The sequence below is a fragment of the Coturnix japonica genome, chromosome 1 (genome assembly GCF_054131305.1).
Source record: "Coturnix japonica strain WE chromosome 1, WE-NBRP24, whole genome shotgun sequence".
Taxonomy (NCBI): domain Eukaryota; kingdom Metazoa; phylum Chordata; class Aves; order Galliformes; family Phasianidae; genus Coturnix; species Coturnix japonica.
The window spans coordinates 29867305-29874222 of record NC_140663.1 but is presented as its reverse complement, the minus strand read 5'-3'; the positions used below and the strand labels follow the sequence as shown (position 1 = coordinate 29874222).

At 43.2% G+C, this 6918-nt stretch overlaps 1 long non-coding RNA gene across 1 annotated transcript; it reads right to left on the bottom strand.

The window, feature by feature from the left end:
- Positions 1 to 3701: 3701 nt before the first annotated feature.
- Positions 3702 to 6359, bottom strand: LOC146762342 (uncharacterized). The gene is made up of 2 exons (XR_014942291.1): positions 5984 to 6359; positions 3702 to 4400 (listed from the first exon to the last, which is right to left on the bottom strand). It is a non-coding gene; the product is annotated as an uncharacterized LOC146762342 (long non-coding RNA).
- Positions 6360 to 6918: the final 559 nt, after the last annotated feature.

The following is a 6918-nucleotide window of genomic DNA, read 5'->3' as shown; positions in this document are numbered from 1 at the left end:
TTGTGTCCAATCTAAATCTCCTCTTTTAGTTTGAAACCATTTCCCCTTGTCCTGTCACAACAGACTCTGATAAAGAGTCTGTCCATTTCCTTCTTATAGCCCTTCTTCAGGTACTGAAAGTCTCTCTCAGGTCTCCCTGAGCCTTCTCTGATCCAAGCTGAACAGCCCCAGTTCTCACAGCCTGTCCTCACAGGGGAGGTGTTCCATCCCCCGGATCATTTTTGTGGCTTTCCTCTGGACATGCTCTAAAAGATCCACATCACTCCTGCACTGAGGACTCCACATCTGGACGCAGTATTCTATGTGAAGCCTCAACAGTGCAGAGTAGAGGGGCAGGATCACTTCTCTTGGCCTGCTGGCCATGCTTCTTTTGATACAGCTCAGGATACAGTTGATTTTCTGGGCTGTGAGGGTACACTGTTGGCTCATGTCCAGCTTGCCATCCACCAGTACCCCCAAGTCCTTTTTGGCAGGGCTGTGCTCCATCCTCATATCCCCCATCTTGTACGAATAGTGGAGGTTGCCACAATCCAGGTGAAAGATTGGATTTACTTAACTTTGAGAGGTTAATCTGGACCCACTACTGGAGCCTGTCTAGGTCTCTCTAAATGGCATCCCATCCCTTGGGCGTGTCAGCTGCACCATGTATCTTAGTGTCATCTACAAACTTGCTGAAGGTTCACTCAGTCCCACTGTTGATGTCATTGATGAAGATGTTAAAGAGCATCAGTCCTGGTACTGACCCCTGAGGAAAGCTGCTTGCCACTCATCTCCATCTGGACATTGAGTCATTGACCACCACTCTCTGGGTACAATCTCTCCATCAGTTCCTCATCCACTGAGCAGTTCACCCACCAAATACACATCTTTCTAGTTTGGACAGGAGGATGATGTGGGGGGCTGTGCCAAAGGTCTTACTATATTCCAGATAGATTACATCAGTGGCTCTTCCCTTGTCCACTGACAGTTATGCCATCATAAAAAGCAACAGGGTTGGTCAGGCAGGGCCTGCCCTTGGTGAAACCACGCTGCTTATTCCATGTCACCTCCCTGACTTCCATGTGTCTTAGCACAGCTTCCAGGAGGATCTACTCCCTGATGTTCACTGGCACTGAGGTGAGGCTGACAGGTCAGTAGTTCCCTGGGTCATTCTTACTATCCTTCTTAAAAATGAGTGCCTTTTTTTTCCAGCCACCAGGGATTGCATCTGGCTGCCACAACTTTTCAGATATCATCGAGAGTGGCTTGGTGATGTTTCTGAATAGATAAAATGCAGGTGCTCTATACATTTCTGGCATGTCTGCTGAGTCTTATGGGTTTTATTCATTTTATAGAGCAGAATGGATATAACATGATATTTTACAGGGACTTAAAGACAAATCCCTGCTCCAAGAAGCTTAAAAGATATAAGGAGTTTAAAATAGATTTATATTGCTTGTGGGAACCTTAAGGTATATAGCTTTTGCTTTTCTGCTCACTTTCTAACCAGCTAACTCTTATCTTTCTCTCAGTGCTGACACAAAATATGCTACCAGTTTCTGGTGAGCAGGAGCTGGCTGCAGCCCACATTGCTGAAATTTAATGTGCTGAACTAAACTGTGTCTTTTAAACATAAGCCAGATGGTGGAAGGTTGTGGGAAAAGAAATAAGGCAACAACTGGACATTCACTGAAAAAATATCTTGAACATGACTGGGAAAGAACTGCAGGTGGGTCCTCTCAAGTGCTCAGACAGGCTGTGCCGTGATCCACTCCTGTGCTGGTCTGTCAGTCCTCAACAGTGCTTGCACTCTTCCTATAGCTCATGCAGAGCTATATGAAGGAATGAAAGTGCTCTTTCTTCACCTAAACAGCTACAGAGGGTCTCAGCACAGTGTGCAGCTCTGAGGTCCAGGTAACAGACTGCTTTTCAGAGAACTCCAGAAGTAGATGTGTTCATCAGAGCAACGAAAAAGTTACACTGAGGAGGTACAGGGCTTAGAGGTGGGATGAAGGTTCCAGCCAGCAGCAGCCAGTCACACACCCATTTCCCAGATTGTGTGTGGCAATTAAATATATAGCAAATAGATACAGTAATTAAAATATGAATTTTCAGCATTTTCGTGCTCGTCATTTAGATCTATACCTACACAAATAACAGAAGCAATATGTACCTCTACCTCACAGCAACAGCCTTCCCTTTTTCCCTACCTCCTTGCGGCAAAAGTAGGCATGAGGAGACCAGAGGACTCATTACAAAATATTGCCTAATCAAGTATTCAAATGTATTTAAGCCACTTGCTGCTCAAGAGCTCAGGTTGTTATCCCACAAAAAGCTCATTAACTGTAAATTAAAACCTTTTGTGCTTCACTAGAATTAGAAAGCAAACGTTCAGAGACCAGCAAACTGCACAATCGTCTGGCAGCACTCTCCAGAACTGGAAATTGCATCCCATTGCCTTCACAATAACCCGGAGAGAAATTTGCAGACTGATGACGACCGCACTTTCAGAGCATTTTGTGTGAAGAAACATACTCTTCACCAAAGCACAAGGCAGCCGTGACCTTGAGCTGTGGAGCTGTCATGGGCACACACCCAGTTCCTCTGTGTGAGAGTTATCATAGAATCATAGAATTACCCAGGTTGGAAAAGACCTTGAAGATCATCAAGTCCAACCTCAGCCTAACCAGTACCCTAACTCTAACAACCCTCTGCTAAATCATATCCCTGAGGACCACATCCAAACAGCTCTTAAACACATCCAGGGATGGCGATTCAACCACCTCCCTGGGGAGCCTATTCCAGTACATGACTAGAAACAAACATGTATGTACACAAAATTAATTTTGGGGGAAATTTTGGATCTTTCTTCTTGTCTCTTCCTAAGCTCTCATCCTCTGAGCAAATTCCTCATGACATTTTTCAGCATCTTCTGTCAACAGAAAAGAGAAGACAAGATGTGCCTTCATCTGTCTACACAACAAAGTAATGGCCTTAGAAGCTGAGTGCCCAATACCAAATACTGCCATAAAATTGCTCATAATCAAATCCTCAAAGTCTTTAACATTTTGAATAATTAATAAATCCAAGAAAATTACAATTTGTTCCAAGACAATCCATGAAAAAAAAGCCTAAGACTGCCAAACAAGTTATTCTTTGTAAATTGTTGCTGTGCTGATGCAGTTACGTCAGATAAAGTGAAGCACTCAGCTCTTCAAGAACCAAATGCTTTGGCAGCCTTTCTAACGGGTAGCAAACAGATTAAATGAAGCACACAAAGACAACTAATAGAGGAGAAACCTTGCAGTGATGGGAGATTATCCTCAACGTATATGACATCTCATCTATCTGGAGCACTGAGGCTGCTTGTATGCAGAATAATAAAAAAATAATAAGTTAACACCGGCACAAAGGGATACAGTGAGTCTGGAATGAGTGTCAGTATGCATTTTCATTAGGCACAGCTGGAAGGTCTGAGAATATGCTGCGCAACCAAGTCTATTAAAATTGAGCTGTGTTAACTGCTGACACAGCAGCTGTGCTGCTTATAGCCAAGGCAGCTCCACAGCTGGTGCACAACAGCATGCAGCCACGCAAAGACCGGTGAGCACTGGCAGTTCCAGTCAGAGATCATCAGAAGCACATTTTAAAATAATCTTCAGAGACTGAAAAATGGGTAACACTGAAAATTACCACCAGGTTTATAAACCGCTGCCAAATCCTTTGTGGTATGATGATACTTTTTAATGAAATGTGACATTTTCTTCCACAATATGCTATCAAAAGTATCTGATACAATGGAGGTAATATATGAGACGCTTTCATCGTCTCAGTCTTCTGCTAATAAAACACAGACCTTAATCAGATGGTGCCTTTTAAGTGCAAATCAGAGCAGAGATTCACATTCTTAAGGGTATTTTTACAGTGCTTTTTCCTACTATCAGTTACGAAATGTGTGCAGGCTCTAAGTGAGTAACTCAACAATCTTATTCCCTGGGATCATTTCAACGTGTGTCTACAGTTCAGACAAGATTCCAGACGTATTTTTCACACATATCCAGCCATCCATCCAGCAGTAGATCTTTGCAGCAGGAAGCAAAGTCTTGGAGATGGCCAAAGAGCTTTCTTCTCACTTCACAGACTGATGAAACAGAGCCCATCTGGTTTCCACTGCCAGAGTGGTGTGGAACAAGGTGAAGAGGTAGTGGGGCAGCTCCTGCCCACACTCCTTCCATCTCTTTGGTGGTATCAAACCCTTCTCCCAAATGCATTTGCTTCTAATCCAGCTCATCCTGCAACTGAGGTGTATCCATAGGCCCACCAGTGCTTCTTATCTTGGAAAGATGTGGTTCATGTTCAGGTCATCTTTCCTCTGCTGTGTCCATGCTCCTGAGATGCCTTTAGCACCCTGTGCTGTTCAACTGGACAAAACAGAACAGAAAGAGATCCTGAGGACCCCACTTCTACTTCCAGTTCTGTGGTAGAAAAAAAGGTATGCTAACATCTACATTTCATTCCCCAAACAAAAGATATCATGTGGCAGTGGACTTTACCCTGACTATTATGATTTCACCTGAAGTGTTTTCTCCAGAACAGTATCAAATGCATTAAAACCAAGAAAGAAAGATCCCATCAAGTATCAGCAGTGAGTCCTTTTACAAAATGTTACATGGACATTAAGAGAAATGGTTGATTCTTCCAAAGGAAGCAAACTGTGAGAACCATGCCACTGACTGAAGTAAAACTATACTCAGAGCTCGGTGGTCATTATTCTCAACAGCTTTGTCTACACTGTGCAGACTTAATGCCATTAAGCATGACATCCTCCTTACTGGTATAACAAGATTTCTGTCCCAAAGCAATCACTGAGTGCAGAGGGGTTGCTGCACACAGGCCAGGTGTTACCCATACATGAACCTGAGGACAGCCCTGTGCAGCAGGAGGGGTGCAGATACGTGCTCCCCCCACATGTAGAAGCAGAAGCCATATGAGACAGCGCACAGATAGAAATGTACTTCAGAAGTCAGCAAATCAGAGATTTTAAACAGCTGCCAGGCTGGGATGTGAGTTAAAGCAGACAGCACCTGAGCACTCCAAAAATGCAGTGCTGCTTTGAAGTGGGTGCTGGTTAGTAGGTTAATTACCTTACTGTGTATAAAATGAAGCCTCTTAACCTCATAGCGTTCTTTCTGTTAGCAACTTCCCTCAGTGCCTGTCACCAGCAGGTTGTAGGTGCCCCCACAGCACATCCCACAGAAAAGGATTTTCTACCCCTTGCCCCTCCAACAACCATTAAGCGCTGAAACGATAGCTTGATATACAAATAACCTTGAGGTACTCATAAGTTCAGATGTTTCCTTACATAAACATTCCGAAGATTTAAAATTATTTGGAAGCCATTTATCATGCTGTAGTAAGGGAGGCACTGAGCTGCTGAGAAGCAAATAATCAGAGTAAGAAACATTTTGTTCTGCTGTACATCTCTCTCTTCATACATTGTCAGGAGACAGCAAGGAGCAGTGAGTCATGCACAGAGTTACCAGAATGAAAAGGGGCAGAAATAGATTTTGCCTGTCCTTTTCACATCGCCCCACTGATATGCATCCAGATTGTCATGAATTAAGGCTTGAATGTAAATTATTGTGATAATTGCAAATGAATGCTGGGAACCAATCCAGCAGTGCCTACCAATAGATGCTGCTGAAAAGATGAAGCATGTATGCTTTTCCCCACGCCACCAGGAGCCTTGTCTCCTTCCATGGTTTCCCCGCACCTACACCCTCTTGGCAAGGAATTTTAACACCATGCTTTCAGCAGCTTTAAGCCCTTAGGGTATGAAAAGAAAACAGTTAAGTGTTTCTCAGGTTTATTCCAAATGTAGCAGATCCTTAAAGCCCTAGAAATAGTCATTTAACACCTAGGAAAACCTTTTCCCTGGATACAGGAGACTCAGACAAAACACAAGGAAAAGGGTTGTCTAGTAATTATTGAAAAAATAACTTACAGAAGTGTTTCTGCTGCAGCAGAATATCCTTTCTTTGCAGCCTCACCCACGTGGTTCTTGCATGGGTGAAGTCTTGTCTCCAGGGGATAACAGCAACTACAAAGGCCAACCAGAGGCTTCTAATTTCTTTTTATCATTAACTCTGATACTATCCAGATGGGAATGCTCTAGCTCCATATGATGTAACACTGAATGGCATATTAATAACTTTCTAGTGCCTGGATGTAAGTCTCCAACCCGGTATTCAAGAACTCCAAGTTAACAGAAGGCACCAGCACCTTTTGTTGTTTGCATGAGTCATATTATGATAGCCCGAAGAGATCAGTGATACAAGATGCCTGAGACCATAGGAATAAAGAGGCTGTCCCTTCTCCACATCTTTCTTTCCTGCAAGAAATTAAAAGTGATTGGGTCATTGCATGAAGCTTTCTGGACATGTTCTATCTTACAAGGTCAGCAGCACAGAGGAGGTGGAAAAGCTCTTCTGGACAGTCACTTGCTTCTCCAATATGTGATGGTAGACCAGATCATCCTGGTTTGGAAAAAGGCATCCCAAATTCCAGAGCTCAGGTATTTTCTTAAAAGCTGATCCTTGGAGCTGGTCATGCCAGAAGTGCCCTGTGGGCTGGCATGGGAGAAGAAGGTTAGGCTGCGGTTGGACTTGATGATCTTCAAGGTCTTTTCCAACCTGGGTAATTCTATGATTCTATGATTCTAAGAAATAAGACTGGACTGATCTCTGTTTTTCTGCTCTGCTTTGTTAATATGAAAACTTTTAGCAGGTTGTTTTTCTCTGTTCTTGGCAAAAATGTAATCTCTGGTTATCAAGTGATTTAAAACTGGCATACTCCATATTGCTGTAGGCATATATTTTTGTTGAAGTGCATCAGTGACTGGACACTTAAGTATCCTGAGTTTTCTGCAATGTATCTTCC